At 36.9% G+C, this 24435-nt stretch overlaps 1 protein-coding gene across 13 annotated transcripts in view; it reads right to left on the bottom strand.

The window, feature by feature from the left end:
* The window catches only part of IRAG1 (inositol 1,4,5-triphosphate receptor associated 1), a 73403-nt gene that overhangs the window by 34192 nt on the left and 14776 nt on the right, over positions 1–24435 (bottom strand). For 10 of the 13 annotated variants that reach the window (XM_056494187.1, XM_056494179.1, XM_056494177.1 and 7 more), the window contains exons 2-3: positions 16152–16272; positions 752–815 (exon numbers count right to left, since the gene is read on the bottom strand). The gene's annotated coding sequence lies outside the window, so the exon portion shown is untranslated. Of the gene's footprint in view, positions 1–751; positions 816–982; positions 1022–14757; positions 14997–16151; positions 16273–24435 lie in introns of those variants that run through there. The other 3 variants (XM_056494178.1, XM_056494182.1, XM_056494183.1) reach the window with 2 other exon arrangements.

Raw genomic sequence — 24435 nt, 5'->3', positions numbered from 1 at the left:
ACAGGCCCAGTAAATGTCACATGGAGTCAAATGCATAGAAATATTGGGCTTTGTGAGAACACTCTACAAGAATTAGAGGAGCTTATCTGCATCCCAAAAATGTTTGTTTTCAAAAATGAAAATTTATGTCACTGGAAGGTACATTTTTTTCTTTTTCAGCACAGCATTAGGGCAGAGTGCAACCTTGGAGCTTACAGAAATTCACACCTCTGCTTACAAAACCAGCTGACAGCATTACTGAGCCCTGAGCTAGAGTGTGGAGAGCATGAATAGCCTGGTTCTAAGCCTGGCTCACCTGTCAGCTGATCAGCCTTGGGAATCATGCTACCATTAGTTCTGCCAGCTTTGTCTCCTTTCCACAAGCACAAACATGCTTCAGTCAAAGAAGGAAATTATATGTTAACAGTACAGCGAGGTACCAACTGAAACACCTGCAATTATTGGCCCTGAAGGCACTGAAAAGAGAGATTAAAAATACACCTGCACTTTAAAAACAGTCAAGGTGCAAGAGCACATATTAGCATCCTAGAGATGATTTCAAGATCCTGATACCTCTCTTTTTATTTATTTATTTATTTTTCTTCATTGATCAAGTTCTGTCTGGCCTGCCTCTATCTTGTCAGAGGATGTCATTATATTGTTGTAGTGTTTTATCAAACTAAATCACCTCCCCCAAAACTCTAGTCTTTCAGAAATATCAAGAGCTTCAAAATTGTCTTTTAAAATTAAATACTTGTAGAGATTAACTCACATGTCACAGGCAGAGTGGATGTGGGTGAAGATCTACAATCTCAGTATGCACGAGCCTTGTGCACCTACAAAATGAGTTAGAAAAACATAAACAAATTACCTATCCAATTCACCAAATTCTGCTCATTCCCACACTAAGAGGAGATGATTGAAAGAAAAAAAAAGTAAGAAAAAGAAATAAAAGAGAGGATGGAGTGCTTTTTAACATTTTGGTCTGTTATTATAAACTTACTGCTTAAAATAGCTAGGAAAAAAATGATCCCCTGAGCTCAAATTTGTAGTCAGATACAGATCAGTGAATGCAGAGAACTTTCTTTTACCACTGTGTAGGCTTAGAGTACAATCTCCAGGAAATGGAGATCTGGGAGCTCTATTCCATAAAAGGGAAAAGTATTTAGAGGGCCCTTGGCTTTCAGTGTGTTCTCTCTGCAACTCATTTTACCATAGTAGAGAAAGTTAAGTATAATCAGTTCACTTCCCCAGGCTGAGTCATGGCTGAGTCCTTGTCAGTGAAGGCTCAGAGAAAGGTGCTTTGCTCCATTTCCACTGATAGCTGGGCACCTGATCCCAAACGCTCTGCCACATCTCAACAAGGGGACACAAAAACGAGCAGAAATAAATAGTTAAGAAAGCATCTTATTAAGATTTCTTGACCTCATGCTGCCTGCGGTCAAGTCTCATTTGTCAGCAACAAGAGTTGCTTGCTCATGGATGCAGCTGAGCTGCACAATTCTGAGTGGCTTTTTGTAACTTTTCTCTTTGTTGCCCTGTAAAGTAGTTGTAAAACATTACCAAATTAAAAAGGTTCTCCTTTTGCACTCCTTTTTGTATTGCTGTAAAAATACATGGAATTCATGCAACATTTTGAATTAGGTTTTGCAGCTTTGAAGTACTTAAGACCCAGCAAACTTCCTTCAAATAAAGTCACAGTAAAACAGGGTGTTTTTCTTATGTTTGTACCACAAAAGGGTTTTCAAAGCAAAGCACATAGCTTAAGATACACAGTTTGCTGGCATAAGTTAACTATCCCCTAAAATTTTAAAAACCCAAAACCACAACACAACAAAGCAAAACAAACCCTCCTAAAAACAGATCCAGAATATCTTAATAGAAACACTTTGAAATTTTGCATTAGGACTCCAAGATCTTTGTATAATAGGAACATTAACTGGGAAAAGGAAAAAAAAAAATCCCACAACTGAAGCTGACTCATGTACATTCTTGCCCTTTGTGACAAAAGGTCCTACGTGGAAACTGGAAGACATTTTTTTATTGTCTGCAACACAGGGAAAAAATTGACTAGTAGCTTCCTACTGCATCTCATTTTTATGACAAATGAGTGGGGTTTTTTCTGTTAAATACTCAAGTTTGCAAGATATTAAGATCCTGCTTCAGCCGATTCACCAAACCACAGAGTCATAGCCCCAGGACTAAAATAAGGCACCTCTGTGATAACCCTAATGATTTGAGCTCCACCCACACTAACATCCATACAACTGCACAAGGAAAACCTGGAAGACAAAGTGGTGCTTCTGTTTTTAGGATACAGAACAATTCCATTGGGGCATGCAAAGTATATGTGCAACCACTGTGTGAATTCAAAGGATCTGTTCTCATAGTGAGATTAATTTCTGAGAGATTTAATACTTCTTGACAATCAGATCACTTCCAGGTTGCAACCTCAGAGACAAAGGATGAATGTGAATAACTCTCACAAAAATATTCTAAAGGAAGAAACCAGCAAAAGCTGAAGGAAAATACAATTTCTAAAATCTTCCCTCAAATTCAGTGGTTACAGACTTCCTTGGAACTACAAGCTATTCATGTAGGACTTGATTTACAGAGCAGCATGGCAGGAAAGAATCTCCTTTTCTGCTTCCTGTTTTCCTCATAGCTCAGGAACACATAAAACTGGATGGTTTTCAATTATCTGCTTGGATGAGAGAAGGGAAAAGTTAGGTCAGGCAGAAAGTAAAATGTTTTGATGCATGTCCAGCCTGACATGCACCCTGGGAGAATATCTCCACTAATGGGTAGTTATGACACTGTTTGAGACTAAAAACCAAAAGGTTTGGGGATGAAAGGTGATGCTGTTGCATTATAACAAGGCATTTGGTTTGGTTATGTATCAAAAATTAACATCAAAGTTTAAAGAAATCTGAAAACTAACTCCGAAAGGGTTTAATGGAAAATGTATTCTGGGAGTTCTATACTTAAATCCTAGAGGATCCATTCTGGTCTCAGCTTTAGCTTTTCCTTGATACATCAAGAGAAAAAGCAATTGGACTTGATTTCACTCACAGGCAATCATTATAACATGGCTAAATGGAAACTTAAGACTTACTAAAAGATCATAACTGAAAATAGCACTTTTCTTTCTGTAAAATGTCAGCTTCATTTGTTTTAGCAATGTTTTTACAGTTTCTGTTTTGTTAGCAGTCAGTTTAGTTTTACTTCCCTTGCAGCAAAATATCTAGAGGAGTGCTTGCAATGACTTTTTTTGGCTTGCAAGAATTCTAGGCTGAATTTTATGCTGCAGACAATCAGCAAAGAAGAATGCACATATTTTAGAAACACTGAAGAGCAGTATTTCACTAGCTTTTTAGGCTAGCAGACCCAGATTTTAAAAAAATTATTTCTTTTAAGGTAAGCCTATTTTAGCCTGAAAATTTCCCAATTACACATTTTTTTTAGGGGCAAGTAGGAGTTAATGTTGCATGAACCAAACTTTTACAAATTACTCTGGTTTGGATGCAAACTTTTTATTTTCAGGGTTTTTTTTTAATATAGCACTAAAAAGAATGTGAGGAAATGACGTTATAAGCAGCACAACCTCACTGTGAAAACAAGGAGTTTTAAGAATTACAAGTTCAGAAAAAAATATATGTCCTGGTTCACTTGTAGTTTTTATTCATTCTGGGGCTTTTCTTTGAACAAATAGTTATGAGACAGAACTCCAAAATGGCAATTTTATCTGGTTAAGTCTGTACCTAAGCTACTGGACTCAGCTCTCTTATGAGAAGGATGTCTTACTGAGCTCATTTTTAATTTTCTTTTTTTTTTTTTCCATCAGTGGGTTTTCAGCTGGAAAAGCAAGAAGACAACAAGAAGCACTGTTCAGCCAGGTGGCCTCCAGGAAACCAGTTGGGATGAACTTTGGGGTACTTTAAAATAAAATTTCAAATATATATATATAAAATATATATATATATATATATAATGAAAAAGATGTGTGATATTAATGAAAAATAAATCTCTGATTTATTCAGTATTATGCATAATTAAAGATATCAGACAACAGTAGAAAATCTAATAATCAGAAGACTGTCAGATCTCAAGGCACAGTTGCTATATTCCTTAACTTTCAGATTATTAGTATAGACTTTAAAGAAATGCATTTTAAAGGAAGAATGTGAATATAGAGTGTGAGGATATTTGGCATGGAGAATAAGGATTTCTAAGCATAAGGAACAGCATATAAAAAAGTGTGAAGATAAGAGTGGGAGAACAGTACACTTAGTGTCATTCAGGAGGGCAGTTCAAAAAAATCCCAGAACTAGGAAGTACCTGGAAAAAAGTCTGTTACAACAAAAAGGTAATGATCTTAAAACAGGATAAAATGAAAAATAAAGTTAAAATTATATGTGAGTAAAAAATGTTGCTCTCTTCCTCCTCCTAGACAACTTGCTATTTGAAAGAAACTTTGTTTAGGAGGCAGTGCCAGTCTTCCTGTGGTGCTGAAGGACCCCTCTGATGCAGAACCTGTGCACTGATAAATCTCCCAACAGAAATGGTACCATTCAGAATACCAGGAGATAATAATACCACCCAACATGCTTTTGTCTAAATGAGCATCATGTACTCAGTCACTTGGGTTTCTTTCTTCTACTCCTTCTCACAGATTTGGAGAAATCCAGATATGTTTCTGCTGTCTGGACTGCATGTATTATACATCACATTCTAGTTACACATTTATTTTTGTTTATGGTGTAGGCAGAGTTGGGAGCTTGAGATTATATTTTCTCAAATTGCCACTTGACTATATTCTTAGTCAATGTAAAAAGAGAACAAATATGTTTGTGTGGAGGGGAGACAGATAAGATTAAGGGGAAAAAAATCAGTGTTCCTTGGTGACAATTCATCGTTTTTTAAGAGAAACCTTAAGATTTCTACATGAAGTAAAATTTTTGAAAGCAATTTCTACATAGAAACATTCTATAAATTATTCTGCTTTGCAGGGCAGCAGGATAACAACTTGGCATAATTTGGGAAAAAAACTACTCTTGAAGCCCTGACTTAGAAACAAAAATAAGTTGAAGGCAATTAGGGCAGAATACTATTGCTTAGTGACCCAGGAGCCTTGTCACTAGTCAAGCAAAAACTTTTCCAAGTAAAGAAATTAAACTAAATTATTTTTTTCCCAATCACAAAGGGTAATCCCAGAGGGCACACTTTGTTGAACAAACCAACAATAAATAGCTTTCTTTGGGATTCAGAATTCAATTTCAAGCAGGAAGATTATACTTGGCTTTCCATCTTGCATAGATAAATGACAAACAGCAAAACAGGAGTTTTATTCCCATTTTATGCCTCCTGGACACAATCAGATTGACATTTGCTTACTTTAATGATACACGGACACCTATTTTTGCATTGCAAAAATGAACATGCCAAAACAGCGTGAACATGTTTCACTTCTTTTTTATGAGAAAAGAATTATTAGTCCACTGAATGTTTGTTTGGTTCTTTTTCAAATATTGCTGTACAACAGGACTCGAATATCTTCACTATCAACTTATTCTAACAAACAGCCATTGTGTGAATTTTGAGTGCTTACTTTTTTCTACAGACCTGGTAGTTCACTTATCCAGGTTGCAGCTTCCCAACTTGGATCTAGGGATGCTGTACATTAGGTCAAAAGAATTGTTGCTTTTGCTAGAAACAGTCCAATTTAATTCCTGGAGTACACATTAAATCTGCAGGCCTAGCTGTCTGCAAAAAAGCAAAGCTCACCATATCACCTCTTCCTTCCTGCCAGTATACGACATGGAGGTGTGAAAAAGCAGTAACATTTTGTAACACCACCTTTTAAAAGTTTTTCCTAGAAACAGACACAAATTTGAAGCCAGAAGCAACACTAATTTCTCTCATCGATATCTAGCTCTAAAAACAGGCATAACAACAGCAGCAGCAGCAACAACAAAAACAAAAATAATAAAGCAAAGGATGATTGTTCCATTTTAGTATTCTTGAAAGAGGTGGGGTGAAGGAGGAAATCCTCAGTGTCTCGCTCAGGTATGAGGTAAATGCAAAATTGCAGCCAAAAGCTCTTCCTTTCTCAAAATATCTATTAATGCAATACAAGATTCTGCAAACACACTTTGCAGAAGGTCTTTTGCCTGTATTGCTGAGTCATCTACAGATTTCTGTGTGCTGTGTTATTCTTTGCTACTGACTGTATGCTTCTGGGACATTATAAATACCCTGACTACAACACTTCAGATGTAATCACACAGCGTTACTTTCACACTATGAAGTTCTTACAGTAAGCATTCTCAAAATGATGTAGTTTTTCATTTAAATTTAACTTTTAGAAGGTGTGATAGGAAGAGGCAGTATATTTACAGCCTGATCTTGATTTTTTTTTTAACTGATACTTAAAAGCTAAGACCCATAATATTCAGAGGCAGAAAGATCACCTTGTTACTGATGCATTTAGCAAAGATATTCTATGTGCATTTTACTGGCCAAGTTAGCAATAAATTGGATTGGATGATCCTCCAATGAGGCACATGCTGAATCAGCAACAAATTCCTCAGAGTCCCTCTTTTGCTAATTGGGCTAATTGAGGCAGTTGTGAACTTCAAGGTGAAACCAACAAAGCATATTTGATTTAGTAATTTGAGGGCTGCAAAGGTGTCACATTAGACAGGGTGATGTAGTAATTAAGACAGAGGTGAAATAAATACTCTAAAATGCACACATCATACAGAAACAAGCTGTTAGCACAGAGACTGTTTCATCAGATGTGCTCATGACATGGCTGTTCTTATATCTCACACAGTAAAATATTAATTTTTATTCTTTAAAAGGTTATTTTATAAGATAGCCACAGCACTGAGTTAAACTTCAGTCATAAATAGCATTTGGTGAACTTTGTGAGACAACCCCTTTGCAAGCAGCCCACACAGTGGCTTTTCATACTTTGCTCAGATTTTCAATCTCAATCAGTGCATGTTCCAAATTCCCAATGCAAACAAAGCCATGAAATCAAAAGACTGAGGACAGCTGAGTTCTGACTGAAACTTTTAGTAGAGCAGTGCATCATAATACCATTACAGCTAAATGGCTACATAGATGCTTTATCTGATTACTCAAAAGTACTGCTCTGCCTACTGTCCTTAGTTTGAAAATACCACTATCCAAAGGAGGAGACTCAATCTCAGGCAGCACTTGCAAGCCTCTCTCAGGTAATCTCTGGCTGAATACCTGACTTGAGAAGTGTCATGGTTCTCTCCTGCTCTTAGATCCCCAAATCAGCTTCTTGGCCTGAATTATATGTGGCCAGAAGGAAACTTTCCAGTGGCTGCAATCAAGAACCCATGGCCAAAATTAAAGGGTAAATAATTTGTCCTTTTTTTTCCTTATTTGAAATACAGATGCAGTAGCTTCAGGAAAATTCAGCCTGAGCTCTTTATTTTAATGTAGGGAAAAGGGAGAAAGCATACTGCTTCAGCACTTCAGAAAGAACAGATTTGCTGACTTGTAGAAAGGATGGTCTGAAAATGAAAGCAAGCAGTTGTTTGTGAGCAAAGAAAAGCAAGTCCCCATTTCCTGTGTTCTCGAAGCTCTGCATGCTATCAGAATCCAAAATGAGGGACAAGGGATTATTGCTAGTACCAAAAAAATATACCCAAACAAACCAACCCAACTCCAAAGCAGCCTTTCCACTACATCCTAAAAAGTCTCCACCCACAGAGTCTCAGGACTGGGAGCACATAGTAATGCTGAAAAGCAAAAAAAGAGACAATTCAACCTTTTATTTTTCAGGTGTCCTTAAAAGTAAAGGAGTAAATGTTCTCTTACACATCCACTTCAAAAGCACCTCAACCATTCTATTTGTCTTTCAGGTATTAACACTGAGGACCTGGAGAATTTAATCATCTACTTGTAGTTTCCTCACTTTAAGGAAACACTGATGTATTCTGCATATGGACCAGACTGAAGTCAGCATTTCCAAATATGAAACATAAATGTTAACCTTTGATGATTTAAGTGAATGAAGTACATAATGCCTCTTAGTTTTAAACCTTTCTTAGCAGGAAGAAAATGAGGCCTATTTTGTCTGGTTGTTAAAATTCTAGGTTCAGGATCTTTACTATTTGCACTCTAATTGGGAAATTATCCTTATTGGCTTGCATCTTCTAGAAAGTATGGTAAGGAAAATAACTTATCAGTTTCTTTTAGGAGGTTACCAGATACAACACTCTGAGAACACATCATTAGCTAACCTTATTTCTGCCATTTTCAATTATTGTTTTACAAAACCTAGGACTAGAAAAGTTAATAATAAAAATCAAAGCTATCAGAAAAAGAAAGGAATTTTTATGCATTGACTGGCACATACTGTACCAAAACCTCACATTTTTCTGGGTAATTAGTTCAGAAAAAAGCTTTGAGGAAAACAACAGCTCTGCTCTTCTGGAATAGCACAAGCCAAATGTAGCAAAATGTTCTTCTTGTCCTTTGTCAAAATCTTTCCCTGATAAAATTATTTAGCCAACACCATTCCATTCCTGATTATATCAAGGAGCTGATCCAAAAAACAATGTACCAGCTTTATGCACAATCTCATCTCATCAACATCTAAAAAACCCCACACTTATTTGGTATTGTTTTATCAGTGTTGTGCACAGGGAGGCCCTAAGAAAGAGATGAGCTTAAACCAGAGGACTACTTCTCTTTCCCTGCAGGGAAAGAGAATTCTACACTTTGGGGGCTATATTTCACATACTAGTTTTGACATTTTTACCTCAAAACCTAAAATGAAAATAGGGCATGTGAGAAGGGCATAAAAGGTACAGAGTTACTCATATTCTATGAGGCTTTTTAAAAGCTCCAAGACATGCCATGGGTCAAGATTTGGTGCAGAAATATCAGACCTACTGATATTGTCTGCTGTTTTCAGGGCACCCTGTGTCTGCAGTAAGAGCAGTGAGTAAGGCATGGAATTGCACTTCAGCCCCTCAGTTCATGAGCAGCAGTTCAGCTCTGGTGCAAATGACTGAGTTTGTACAATACCTCCTATTCCACTGAAGCTGCTGTTTGATATCCCCTGGGAGAGGAGCAAGGAGACAAAGTGGGAAAGGAGCAGCAATCATAACTTGATACTGAGCTAAACTGACCCGAATTCATGTTTCTTAGTTCTGTTTCACTGCACTTTATAAGCCATGCTAGAACTCAGTATTGCTCATCATCACTCTAATAAGAAATTGTATCTAATTATGCTAATTTTAAAACTTTATATGAGTCAAAATGGCATTCTAGATTTGCCTACAATAAGTATGCAGTCACATACATTCAGATTTATTACTTTAACTTTCTTTTCTTTATGTCAAATAAAGTAAACAAGGTTGCATTAAAATAACAGAACCCATTATTTTAAGTTTAAAATACTTGTGGACAATTACGGAATGAAAAAGATTCCATGATTCTAATATATTATGAAATAAAAAATACAAAACCAGGTAAAGTATTTAGAAAGTATCTGTTGAAAGAACATATAGGAACTCATTGTAATTTTAACAATATCATAAATCTACATAGATAAGACTAATCTTTAATAGAAGAAATGCTGAAATACCAATACTTCAAAAGTTTTATTATTAATCAAAGTTTTGTGGTTTTAGAGTGCCTCTGGACAACATTCTGGCAAATGCACAGGAAAAAAAGTCGTGCATTATCTACCTGAGGTGATGAAAGGAAAATAAAAAGCCTGACAGACACTAAGATAAAGGCACACAATGAAGGGTGCTCATTCTTTCCAAACGCCTCCTTCAATATTTTGATGTTGACCTTGAGCTGCTTTGTTATTCTACCCAAACAAAACAAACTTCTGATTTGAGGAATGATTGCTTTATAATTTTATTATCACTTAAGACTTTCATCCTAGTTCCTAACTTTTAGATAATAACTGTCCTAGATAAGAAATTAATGTAATATTTTATTACTAAATAGATCCAGATTCAAGAATGATAAATTAATACAGGACTGTCCAGCAGTCTAAACCTTGCTATTTCATTAAATTCCTTACAGAAATCAACAAGCGTTTTAATATAGACAACATGTATTTTTCAAGGAGAGGTTTTGACAAAATTTTCTGTCAAGCACCTTAAGGAAACTGCTCCCACAGGACAAAAGAGAAATATCTCCTGTAACTGAAGGAAGAAAATAAGGACAGAAGTTGTTCTGTGTGCTGCAGACATTACACTTCCACAGGTACTGAGGTGTTCAACATAGTCCTGAAGAATCTGGAAAAGTGGGTCTGTACAGATGATTAAAGACGAGATGGGAAAATCAGAGCTAAAGACAGCCAAGGTAGTTTATGTGATACTGAGCACCTGAATAATAAAATGTCAGGTGAAAAAGGCAAATAGATGCGCATGAGAAAAAAACAAATATAAAATACACTGAATTAAATAAGAGCCCACCATTACATTTTACAAGTCAGGAAAGAGATTAGAGTAATTTTTAATAGTTCTCTGAAAATAGCCAAAAAGGCAAAAATGTTAAGAATTTATAGGAAAGAGCTGGAAACAGCATAGAATACGAGACCACATCTTTAAAACAGTTCTAGTCACATCTCAAAAAAACCCAAACCAACCAAACAAACAAACAAAACAAGCGCACACACTCCCAAAAAAGAACAAAAACAAACCCCCTACAACATAAAAACAAATGGTTCATAGAAGAAAGACTGGTCAGCAATTGCAAATGGTTTCCATGCAAAAAAGACACTTCTGGATAGAAACAGGTTAGAAAGTGTTAAATAGACTAAAGAGGGTGGCCTATTAATTATTTGATCTCAATTCTACACAGTACATATGGATAAGGATGCCAAAAGCAGTTAGTAGGCAGTTGTTTGAGTAGAAAATAGTTCCTTCACAACAGTACACATTTAAATAATTGAATTTGTTATCACAGGAAGCTGAAAAATAATTGCAGCACATAAGTCAGTTCAACCAGAGATGAGATGCATTTAAAGAAGCAATAATTCTATACAGCCCCTGGACCTGGAAAGGCCTGAGCTGCAGATGGTTGAAAACAATAGGTGTTAAAGAAGGGTTTGGCTTTTGGAGTAGCATGAACATCATCCTTTTGTGTGATCAGGTGAATGATTTGTAAGACCTGGATGTGCAGCCCTTATATTCACTGCTGGTGAAGCAGCTTCAATTTCTGAAAGAAAGTGATACTGAGAAAGTAAACAAAGGAAAAGTGCCTTTTTTGTCCATCACAAGTAATTGTGATGCTGAAGAAATGGATGGACAGAAACACAGGCAGAAGAAAGCAAGGGGAGAAAAGGACTTTTTCTTACATTTTTCTAGTTAATACAAACAGTACATGGTAAGTCCACAGCCAGAACTAAGATCCAGGATGATACTGGATTCCTAAGCAGCCTCCATGAAGAAGTAAACATATCTCAGTCTGAAGAATGTCTGGCATCTCCCTGCTTTGTCACGTTTTAGATTCTTGCAGATGAGCAATCTTCAGATGTTTTTAAGAGGCTATTTGGGTGGAAGGTCACTGAAAGTGTTTTCAGTTCTTTAAGATGCATCATAGAGAAAGAATTGAATTTCACAGGAGAAATGACAGCAAAACAGCACTTTCCAAACTTTGCAGTCTTACACACACAGGCACATTTGCTTGCACACACAATAAAGGACATCCCCAATTTTGTGGCTCTGTGAAGAAAATCCTGTTTGTCTTCGATACCCTTTATTAGAAGACACAGGTGCAAATCAATATAGAAACTTCCAGAAAATCAAGAAGCTGAGACTGGCATAAAGGTTTACACAGCTCTTGATTACAAAGTATCATTGGTGTTCTCCATCTTTTTCCTACTTATCATCACTGAATCCCAGAACAGCCCTGCCCAACCCTTTTCTAAAAAAGGGAGCCTAGAAGAGATTATTGAGCATACTCTAATTGTATCTTGAAAACCTCCAGCAGTGGGGCCATTACCACATCTCTGGGGAGGTTGTTCCAGTGAATGATTGTTCTTACTGCAAAAATGTGCCTTTTTTATTTTGAGATGACACCTCTCCCTGTCACATATATTAAGCTGTACAGTGCTGCCTACACTCTTGGTCCAAAAGCCTCACATGTGGCTGAGTCAGAAAAAACATGAGAATAATCTCAGCTCAAATCAGTGATACAAATTGAGGAAAAGTCTTAAGATGCTCTTGCACTCCCACTGGTTTTCTCTTTACGGAATATACAGGAGTAGGAATAAATCCATTTTCTGGGATAAAGGCTTGAAATACCTCTTCTCTTCCTCTAATATTTCTTACTAGTTCAGCCAGTATAAACATCAGGTTTTAGTAGACAAAGAAATGTAAAAAACAAAAGTATAAGACTGATCTAAGATACACAATGGATGGCAATCTCCCCACTGAGATATTAAAAACTTCAAAAAGGCCACATGACTTCACAACTCTCAGTTATTTCACACCATAAGTATTATTTCCCTTGTGTACCTAGTAAACTCAATCTATAATAGAGATTCTACAACAAGGTTGCTTTAACAAAGAAACAATAGATATCATTCTAAGTTTTCATTCACTATGGCTAGATTCTCCATCATAGATGCACAAGATCAAACCAAATTACATTTAATTCTTGTCCAGCAAATTTTGTAAGAAACCTACTTACTTTTCCACATATCATAATCAAAGCTTCCACTGACTACAGAAAGAGACAAACTTCCAATCAAAGTTTCCACTCTCTACAGACAAATTGTACATTTTGTTTGCCTCTAAACCTGCAAGTTTTCCCTGTGCTGTTTTGCTGCAACATGATTATGCCTTTAACCAAGGCAGGTCACACCTTGTCCTCCCCTTGTATGGTTTGCAGGACAGGATTAAGCAGGGAAAGCTTCCTAATATCAAATCCTGGGAGTACAGGTAAGTAAAGGAATATGTCAAATAGTTCCTCCAAAAGCTAAATTTTCACCTCAGCATCCCTCTTCCCCTTGAAGTTCTCAAGCCCAGTTTTGCCTCAGGCATTGTAATCTGATAACCATTATGAAACTTTATCTAGTTTGCTTGTGTCTCTTTATCAATTCAGTTAAACTGAACACCACCTTTGCATTAGTCCTATTATAGTTATTAGAGCTGATATAAAGAAATCAAAACTTAATAAGCTGAGAAATCAATTGTTGTCTTACAGACAATGCACATACCTGCTTTTACTTGCCATCTGAAACTGCTGTTTTCATTCAAATATTCTTTTTGGATATGGCTGGGTACAGTTGCTAAATGCTGATCTAAGATCTCTTTCAAGTGTTCCTACCAAAATCAGTAACACCAAAATTGGTGTTCTCTGTGGGGAAGGATCAAGAGAAGAAGAGCCTATACCCATTTCATTCTGTTCATCATCTTCAAAATTATATTATTAACAATGTCAGTTGCCTTCAACAGATTGAGAGGCATGAGAATATGTATAAAGGGAACCTTTCATGAGGACTCACTTTGGCCTAAGGCTATTTGTCTCCTGAACTTTTCTGTTTGTTTGGTTTGGGTTTTTTGCCCATTTTTGAATCAACTTAAGTTCCTGTCCTAAAATCAGGAATTTAATTTAGGCTCTCTAAATTGCATTCTGCATGAACCTTCCACTTCTCAGACGACTACAGGGAAGCCCAGGGAGACAAACTTTGTTAGGTTAAAATTAACCCTTTTTATATAATGGCCTTTCCTGAAGTGACTTATTTCAGATTACCTTCCAAAAAATTTACTTGGGGCAGTGGAAGGAATAGTAAGCTAAAGAGAGACAGCTTCTATCTTTGTCTTAATTCTTAATTACATTGGCTAAGAAATTAAATTCTTAAGAATTAAAATCTTAATTCTCTTTATTAATGTTCTTTTCTATCCAAATCCTAGGCTGCACCAATTAAGAAATCATCTTCCCAGATCAAAAGAAATAAGAGAGAAATAGAAACCTCCAACTTAGAACTAAAGTTTCTAGGTTTTCTAGAAACATTTAATGTATCTTCCATTCATCTTTTTTCACATCTTCCCTTCATTTCTTCTTTATACTCAACAACTGACTACAAAAATAACAATTGCCAAGCTAGCTTAACAAAATATATAATGTCCATACCTATGGAAAAAAAAAATCTAAATACACATTAATACCAATGATACTGTTTGATCTCTGCAAATAAGATGATGTCGAATTCTGTTGAAAATGTTTCTAAGGCATGTAAATATTTTTTCCAATGCAAAATTTTTTGTTGTTGTTAATGTTTCTTAGTTAGAACAATGTTTATTTGAATTTCCATGGTACTTAAAGACAACCTACAAATTCATTTTCTAAGTGTTCCCTCCAAGTGTTATGTTTTTAATCTTGTTAAAAACAAAAAAAAGTATATTTTTACAGAACAATGAGGATAAAGTTACTAACTGAACATGCCATTTACATTTTTTTGTTAAAGGAAATATTTAAATTTAAAGTCAGAGCCAGCTATGATTTTTTTTTCCCTAAAATTCTCATTATCCAGTTAAATCAGAAATTATTTTCTGAAGAAACTATAGAATTTAAAAGATAAACAGGGCAACTACAGTACTTTCCATAACAATTTATTTGCCAATCTGTGTGAATGGCACCACACTTTTCTACCATATGCAGAAAACAATCCACTTCAATTCTGAATACGTGTTAGGCATGTTTTTTGAGGTGAAGCAAAAAGCAAATTTCAATCACACAGCTTGTTTGAATTATAATCAGTACCTTAAGTGAACGTACCACAGAGGTTCATGAATATTCAACTACAGAGTTACCAATTACTCTATCAGTCCTTTGGTATTAAAATTGAATTTTCTTCTTTTTTTTGTAGCAGGGTGGAGCAATGGAGTTTTATTTAGGTCACTCATTAGATTCATATTCTGTCTTCATTTGTATTTCTTCAACTACACCAACCCAGAAGTCAGGGCATTAGTAAGTCACACAACTTTTCTAGTCAGATTACTCTGCAAAGACAAGCAACAGTTACTTGGTCGGTTTACCCACACAAAGCTGCCCAGCTGCAGCCCTTACTGTGATGGGTTAATATTCCTGAGGAAGGTCTGAATATTGAAAACATGCTAAATACTTTGCACTGGTAAATTATTTAATCTTATTAGCTGACTAGAACATTAAATTTCACCCATTTAAATCATTATTTCATAGCACAAATGAAGCAGAAAATAATAGAACCATGTGCTCAAGAATGTGAGGGATTCAGCAATTCAGTTCTGATCTCTTCAAGGTATCTGGTTCTTCACTGTATAACAACACATCTTTCTCTATATCCTTCAAATATTTTGGGAAAGATGATTTCTTTTTGTATTTTAAGAATATTAGAACATTCAAAATACTGTGAATGTAATTATTCATCACTTTCCAATAAACACTTGCCAATAGAGCAAAGATTTACTACTGTGAAATAGAAATGATCACTCCCCAATGCACTTAAGTGAAACTGGCCACTGGTCTGGCTTCTTCACCTGAACTGTTTATGAGATGTTGGTACTGTGGAATAAATACTGCTTCAGGCTAGGTCCAAATTATTAAATTCATTGTAGCAAAACTCGTTGTGTTATTTAAAATCAGTTGTCTCATTTCTTGCAGTGCTGAACTAAATTTCATTTTTGTCACACACCCAAAGCACATTGCACTTCCAGTCACCAAGAAAGCACAGTTACATCCTGAGTTTTATGAACATCCATCTAGGTAGAGCATTCAGTTCAGTGGAATAATGTTTGATAGTTATGGGAAAAGATACAGTTTTTTGGATATTAGGCAATCCAACCATGATTTTTATCTTCTAGAAACATTATTTTAGGATTTCATATCTTCTCATCTATGACCCGATCCATAATTTTTACCGAACAGTTTAATTAGAATTGTTTATAAAGTAGCATTTAATTTAAAAATTAGTAAATGGGAAACATATGTCAATCAAGAAAAAAAAAAATGACACTGAAATGTGTTTAAAATTGTCAGAATAACAACTGACCTGTGCAATTCTCTTGTGTACAGGACTCCTTACTTACTGCACTGGATGAGACCCACAAATGACAAATTAATCCAACTGTTTCAAACAACAGAGGTAAAATTTAAAATACAAATAAAAAGCTTATTACCTATCAGAGAAGTTTAAGGTCTGGAATTCTCATGGTCAGCACAGTGCCTTGCAGCACAGGTGAAGAAAGGATAATAAATATTCAGCAGGCTGATGGCTGGGATTCTGTAGGCTGGAGCTTCCTGTTTTAAACATAAAGAAACAAATTTAATACTAGATAGAAAAGGGTGGCATCTTTTTGTTTGTTTGAGCAAAATGAACAACTCTTCCAAATAGATGATCAGACAAAGAAAGAAAACAAGATGTTACCACAGGTTAATTTCTTTCTAATAATCACAGAATAACAAACCAGTGAGTAACAGAAAAAAAGTGTGCAGCCGAGATCTTATTCTTCCATTTTTTACTGTTTTACAAGTTTACTTCAACAAAAAGGATTTCTAGAAACGTCTGAAGTGAGCTGAAGGAAGACAGAAGGGGAGTTCTTTAATAGGATCACTATATCTCATTTTGAGAGCATCTGTTTTGTGTTGCTGGTTTTCCCGATGTTATTTTCAAAAAACAAGAAGAACAAAAATACTCCTCATCCAAAAAGAAAATATCTGCATACTCTGAATAACATTCAGAGACCAGGATTTTGCTATATATTAAAAAAATCAAACAAACCCCTAAACCTATGACAGGTGATTTAAAGGGCACTTGAAGTTGTGAGTCCAAGTGAGTCGTGTTCATGATGTGGAACTCCTGGAGTTTCATCAGCCTTAGAGCTTGCCTAGTGACCTTGAACATGCACAGAAGGACATAATTGGTGGAGAAACCACTTCAGATGCAAGGAAATTTTGAGGGAACAGATTCCTGAACCCCAGCTGCCTTCTTTAAATGACGAGAAAGCAGATAAGAGCTGCTGTCTCTGGGTATTACTTTATTCTCCCTGGCTGAGCTTCAAAACATCTGTTGCATAAGGAAAGTCTAATTAGGATGGCTGCCTCTACCCGGATGGCTGACATTTGCTTGCCATGGGAAGAACCTGTCCACTACCAACATTCCCATGAACCTGATTGACATGCCTAAAGAGTAGGCTGAGCAGAGTCTATAGACTGTTCTCAAAGACTGCAGAAACCTCAGATCTTTTCCTTTTAGGCACTGCGGCCTCGATGGAAAAATCTGCAAAACAGATGAGGGTGTGTGTTACAAACTAACAGTGCTCTGCACTACTTTGGAAAGCAGACAAACATATGGACTGCCACCAGCTATTAGAACTTGGTGTGAAATCACAAGAGTTATCAGCCTGAAGCTTTCATGGTCTGTTTCACAGACATTTATTATTTTTTTCCAAAATAAAGACAGCAGTGCAACAACAGACCATTTAGTAACCTATGTCTCCCTGCATTAAAAAATGGGTTGTTTCTAAGCAGCTGAGCTATCAAAACCTGTTCTTTGGGTATTTTATTTTGATGATTTTGTGTCTTATCGCCCTTATAACAAGCTTACATGTCTCCTAGTCTCCTACCAGTCTGGAGAGCCAAGAGACAGCATTTGCTGTGCCTGGTTTTAAGCTTCACATATGCCAGGTTGCCAGCTGGCAGATCAAACAGAATCAGTGATAATTTCAGCTCATAGTGGAGCCTTTCCTCTTAGCAGCACTAAGCTGGGTCTCTCCTCTCTTACCACACCACTGATTTTCACTTGTAGGAGTGTAATACTTTTGCAATCCTCTCCTGCCAAATTCAACAAGTCGGACAAGTTCAAAGGGTACTGGAAGGGAATGAAGGGAGGGTAGGGAAGAAGGGGGAAAGATAGTTGGCTGACAACCAGAATAACAGCATAATTTTTAGTCCAAGGAAAACAATACCAAAAATAGATTTGGGAAAGAATAAATACATAGCTAACACTTAAAGAAGACTAGTGGATAACTTAGAAATGTGTCTCTAAACAATAGCCATGTAATACTTTTTCTCCAGAAAGGAGCTTATGTAGCTAATGTGTGTTCAGATCTCCCTCTTCTTCCTGCACTGCCAAAAGCTGGTGAGAGTCTCAAGCTAACTTGATGCAGGAGCTGGCAGATATCAGGAAGTCTGTATTCCCATGGCAGATGCAAGTTCAGATGTACAGCATCTGAAACAGAGACTATATAGAACAGCTTAGAAATACAGAAATACAACTGTGGTGAGGGTGCTATGGACAAAGTTATAAGGGAAATCGAATTTTTTTGTTTCAAGTATTTGACAGCATCATGAAAAATATAAGCTACAGTTTTTAAGTTCCATACATCTCCCCTCCTGTCTTCTCCCACTCCCCAATTAGGTTAGTCATGTGACCACATATTCATAACAGTTAAAGCTACAATATTGTAAATGAAGCACAGATGTGCTGGTTTTATAGGCACATGATGAACAGCCACAGAAGCACCTCCCAAATTTGACATAAAAGGATAACCTTTGGAATTTTAATTACACAGGACTTCAGTAAACAATTATCAATAAATATTTATGGATCTAAAATTTGGACTCCTCTATTAGATTTGTAAAAAAAAATAAAAAAACAAACCAAGTAACAATCAATAAACCAAACCCACAATCAGAGCTGTTGACATTACTGTTTAAGGATAAACCCAGGTAATTGCCCAGTACTCCATGTGGAACAGTTGAGAAGGAAAGTAAACAAAGAATCCCCACAGAGGCTGAGAAACACACATGCTTCCACACTCACTAGAGTTTGTGTAGCTGTAAAGCTACAAATAGTCACATTTCTCAACACTTAAAACCAAAATTGAAACATTACAATTAAATCCCAAAGATGCTCAAGATTGATTATAGAAAAATACCTTACTGAGATTGCAAATGTAAGCTAGTAGAAATGAGAGGGTTGCAACTATGTGTGTAACACTGCAACCCTTATTTTGAGAAAAACTGTGATCCATGTACATGGCAATAGTTTATCCAGTCTTTTTAGAAAAATAAGAAAGCCTAAGTGTACTTAGAAGTACTGCAGAATTTAAGTGGACCTTCAAACTACAGAGTATCAAAGTTGCCTCTAAGAATCACTTCATCTACATGTTTATAACACCCTTGAAAAAGAGCATTAATCAATAACAACAATTGAAACAAAATAACTAACAAAAATTGAAAATATGTATTTCTACATTCTTGATATCAGACCTCTCAAGAGGACTCCTAAGAGTATATTAAAGAAAATACTTGAATCAACTATGTGACTGCTGTGGATTATTATATGCAAATTTATCTGCACACTGTTCTGCAACTTGAACTTGAGGATTCATCAAGCTAATTGGAATAAAGAGAACCAGTTATTTTGCTTTCAAACAAGACTTCAACTTCTCCAAGTCTTTCCTCTAACATTCCTCAGGAGTCAAGAGAACGAGGCATAGAAACGTCTGAGGAAACAATTCAATTCCATAACCAAATTACAGTTGCCAAAATAACATGCCTTCCTCTGCTTGCTGTGTTTTATGAAGGAAGTCGAATTTCCTGCTCTCTTCGAGAAGTAACTGAATGTTCAAAGCTTTGAGCCCCACAAAGATGCTAAAGATTCCATTAGCTACTATTTAATTTCTTCCTTTTAGATAGCAGGGTTGACACAACTGAGGAGCAAGGACATTTTACACTAAACACTGGGATGTTACAGGGAGAAAACTCTTCACAGGCTGATGCAGTCTGTAAGCCGATTTTCACACTTGATACCATGGGACTGAAGGAATTTAGAGAAAGGTCAACATTTTCAGCAGCTTGTCTTGCAGAGAAATGGGAACTTGGTCCAAATATTCAACATACAAGTCATGAAGAGGCAACTCAATTCGGTAGGGACCCAACTGTCCTGTCTGACCCAGCCAATTCGGCATTCATACAGCTGGGATACATTTTGCTCTCAGGTAACCCCACAGGGTACCTGGAACTATAGGGCAACTCTGCTCTCCAATAGCACTCCTGTCACAGTCTCAGTCGTACAATCTCCCTGTCCAGGAAAGGGCTGGTAATGCACTGTGGCAATTCGTACATCATTCCTGATATTTTTATTGCTATAGCAACTGAGTGTAGGCATTTAAACATAGCAACAGACTTTTTATAGCACTTTCTTGGATGTCAAAATGGCACGTTGTTTTATTTTCCAAGCAGATGCTCAGAAGATAAGTACACAGGATGATTGTACAGTACCCACCTTCAAAAGGAAGAAAAAAACCTCCCAGCTTCACAACTTCTAAATCATGTAAGTTGACAGATGAGTGTAAGATACATTGGGAGTTGCAAGGTTTTTGTCGTGAGTTTAAGAGACTTTGTTCTGAGAAAACATTTCACCAACTACTACCTAAGAATAAAATTAGGTGAAAAATTTGGTGGATCTGTGCCCATTTCGTAAAAAGCTGTACAAGAAATTTACTAAGTCCTGCTCTGTAGGAAAAAATGTCCATCAATCCTGATCTTTGCTTGTTAAGCAACTGAAAAGGGAAAACATCTTTATATTAAGTGGAGCCAAATTCTCAGGAATGAACAAAGTCTGCTGAGACAGACCCATAGGTCGTGCACACAGGCAAAGCTGCACACAATCCAAACAGCAACAGCAATTTACAAGAAGAGAGTTTGACTTGCTGGATGGTTTAAGGAAATACAACTCACCATTTTCATAAAAAGAATCACAGAACAATTAGGGCTGGGAGGGACCTCTGGAGATCATCCAATCCAATCTCCCTGACAAAGAGTCACCTGGAGCAGTGACACAGGAATGCATTCACGAGCATCCAGAGAGACTCCACCATCTCCTTAGACAGCCTGTCCCAGTGCTCTGACACCCTCAATGTAAAGAAGTTGCTCTTCACGTTGAGATGGAACTTCCCATGTTTCAGTTTATGGACATTGCTCCTCATCCTGTCCCTGGGCACCACTGAAAAATGTCTGGCACAATCCTCTTAGCCCACCTTTGAGATATTTACATGCATTAATGACATCTCCTCTCAGCCCTCTCTCAACTAACCAGGCCCAGCTCCTGCAGCCTCTCCTCGTCAGAGATGCTCCAGACTCTCCATCCTCTTTGTGGCCTCCACTGGACCCTCTCCAGCAGCTCCTTGTCTCTCTTGAGGAGCCCAGAACTGGTCACAGCACTCCAGGTGTGGCTCAGTAGAGGGGCTGGATGACCTCTCTTGACCTGCTGGCCACACTCTTCCCAATGTAGCCCAGACTACTTTTCCTGTGTGCAGCATTTTTTCTCTGAGTCCTTAATTTTAGCATCATTTCTAAAGTGATCAGTAAAAATCACCACTTGGTATTTAATGTAATTTCTGAACTCATTACTTGACAGGGAAATAACAAATGGCAACAGGACAGATTTCCTTGGGGATCTTCAGGTATTATTCACCCTTCCATTACAATTATACATCAGTTTTGTAGAGAGTGAGATGGTTCATGTCTGTCATTTTACTAAGAAAAACATTTAAAATCTGTTAAACAGAAAATGTCAAAGCCTTGCACAAAATTAATCCAACAGGAAATATCAAGATCTTCTTATAAGGGAACAAGGTTGTTAATACTCCAGTGGCTCTATTCCATTAGCACATAATAGATGAGTTTTGGAAGGGACATTTTAATGCTGTGTTTTATGCAGAAGAAATTTCAAACAGATCCCAAAACCTCACCATGAAGACAAAAACTGAGTTTTACATGCTGAGGTTTTAGAACATATCCCACAAATTCTTTCTCCATGTCCATTACAGATATTTTTTACTTAATGCATTGAGTAGCTTTCACACCTTCCTAATCTTGCTTTGGGTTCCTAAGATACCTAGGAATTCTGATAAATCTGCTTGGGTTTCAACAGTCTGCTCCACTGACTATTGCACTTACTAAAACCAGCTTTTAGAGCAATGCTGATGATTTTAGCTAACAAAGAACAGGAATAAGTTCTTAACTGCAACAGTACTCAGGGAAGTGTGGATGGGCACCACTATACTGGCATAAGGGAAGAAGGCACAATATGTAGGTTTGCTTCCAAGACTTTTCCAGTCTGAGGTGATGTGCAGAACATCAGATTGACTTAGCACCTCCTCCTGGGACAAACTCCACCCTCCCCTGCAACTAGGTCACAATCATTAAATCTATTTTCATAAGCCCAGAGGTCAGCACATTTCAATCACTATTTATAAAGAAAAATATGGGAAATTCAGCAGTTGAAATTGGGAAGCAATCTCCATACATCATCAAATTATTTCCCTTCCTCTCCACAAGCTCTCCTTCAACTTACAGCCAGACGCTTTATTTTTAATTTTTCTGTTCAGCAGTTACAGCACAGTTCAGCACAAATTTGGAAGTCTTAACAGGACACCTTACTATATTCTACCACCTTCTAAAAGAGACTGGAGAAACTGGGAGAACATTCAAAAATGAAATAGAGGATTTTTCTTGTCCAAAATTTTAGAAAAAGATATAATTTGACAGATTTTGTAATTTGTTAGTACAAAATTAGATGGGTGAAAATAGACCTGCTTCTCCTACTTGGATTGCCCTGAGAGAGTCTTTACCTTTGTGGTGCTCTCTAAGTGCCTCCTCTGGCAACACTGAAGTCAATGGAAACTTTGCTGACGATTTCAAAAGCAAAGGCTCAGAGCCAAATTCCCCATGTATAACTTCAGCCTTACAAAACATTCTGCAGAATTATATAAACAGCAATAATTTTACTCAGAAGGCAAGTCTCTACCCCAAAGCAACTATTGTACTTGCCCCAGCAGCCCAGAATTTCTATCATGCATTCATTTTCACGATGCAAAGTATTACACTGGGTAAGAAAACAATGTGCAGCTCCTACATAAAAAGCTTTTTGCACCACTTTTCAACCCCTTTGCTCTTTGCAGAAATCCCAGTAATTAATCCAGTGGGTGTATTTTATAAGCATGAGATTGCAGCTCTCTTTGGATAATCACCAGGCATATTTACATAAATTAGGGGACAGCAGTGACTCTATGCATGTTCACCATAACAAAACACAACAGAATATGCTTTAGCTGGGGAAAATACTTCCAGGTTTATATACTTACTTGACATATGTTAGCTGGCAGTTTTGCATGTTTCCCTCCCTGCCCTCTCATCCTCCCCTGTCCCAGCAACCCCTGTTAGCATAAGGAAAGATCATATTCTACAAGCCTCCCTTGTCCAAACCCACAGATCTCTGCAGATGTCTACCATACTACAGGTCCCTGATTACTTGTGATAGCTAAAGATTTTGTGTTTTCTGCATTTTAAGGATAGGTGAAAGTTCTAGCACATGGTAAGGTATTCTTGATTTCAGCTATGAAATGGACATGAGTGCGTGGTCTTTGTTGTTGGTTTTGTTGTTTCAATCTTTTAGATATTTAATAAATTTGGTAATTCCTAAGTAAAATTTAATTCTCAAATTGTTTTTTGAGATTGTAAAATTAATGATAGACACACTGAAATTAACATAAAGGAACAGAAATATAAAGCAAAAAAAAATTACATCCACCTACTTAGATTAGAGGATCAAATCCAGGGATGCTATTAGAGCTGAAGCTCTCCATCAAAACCTGAGGTTACAAGTCCACTTGCTCTAAATAACAAATCCTTCTCTCCTTTTCAGAATCCTTAGGAGCTACTTTTCAGGGAGGGAAAGTGACTTATTATTTCAAAGCACTACCATAACAGTAGATCACAGTCTTAGCTCTCCACAACAGCTCTACACATGTACATAAGCAGTAACTCATGTCTTGAGTCACTAGTTTAGAAGCTTACAGAGATCCATCACCCACTCAGATTTCCTTTCTGTCACTGATACTGAGATCCAAAACATCTCTTTGACCCACTTTTCAAAGGAAGCACAGACAGAGAGCATATCACAAGGAAATTCTTCTGCTTAGTTTACAGGAAGGCTGCATGTTAGGACAGCAAAAAGATGTATCTCTGCTCACAAATCCCCCAGATCTTTAAATAGCCCACAAATCTTGAAACAGCAAGGATTTTCTTTCCCCTTTCACTCACAAGCCATTTAATCCTCCTTTTTCCTGGACTTACATACTTCTCTAAAAACAGCAAAGGAAGAGGAAGGAGAACTCCATGTGAGGAACATACACATACAACCCATGAAAGGAGAAGCTTTCATATCTGTCTCTCCCAGGTCCAACTCCCTATATCTCACTTGCTCACTCTGTCCTAAATAACTTTTTAAAAGTTACCTGTCACCAAACTATCCTTAAAAGCTATCAGGAAGCAGACTGATTGAAAGGAGGACGGGGCTAAACACTGGAGTTATGAATCTGGCTGCTAGATAATTCTTAATTTCCAGTGTTTTGGTCCCAGATAAATAAGACTATAGTTGTTAAAACTAACCCA

This window comes from Oenanthe melanoleuca, chromosome 5 (assembly GCF_029582105.1).
Source record: "Oenanthe melanoleuca isolate GR-GAL-2019-014 chromosome 5, OMel1.0, whole genome shotgun sequence".
In the NCBI taxonomy this organism is placed as follows: Eukaryota; Metazoa; Chordata; class Aves; order Passeriformes; family Muscicapidae; genus Oenanthe; species Oenanthe melanoleuca.
This window is presented reverse-complemented; position numbering and strand designations above follow the sequence as displayed.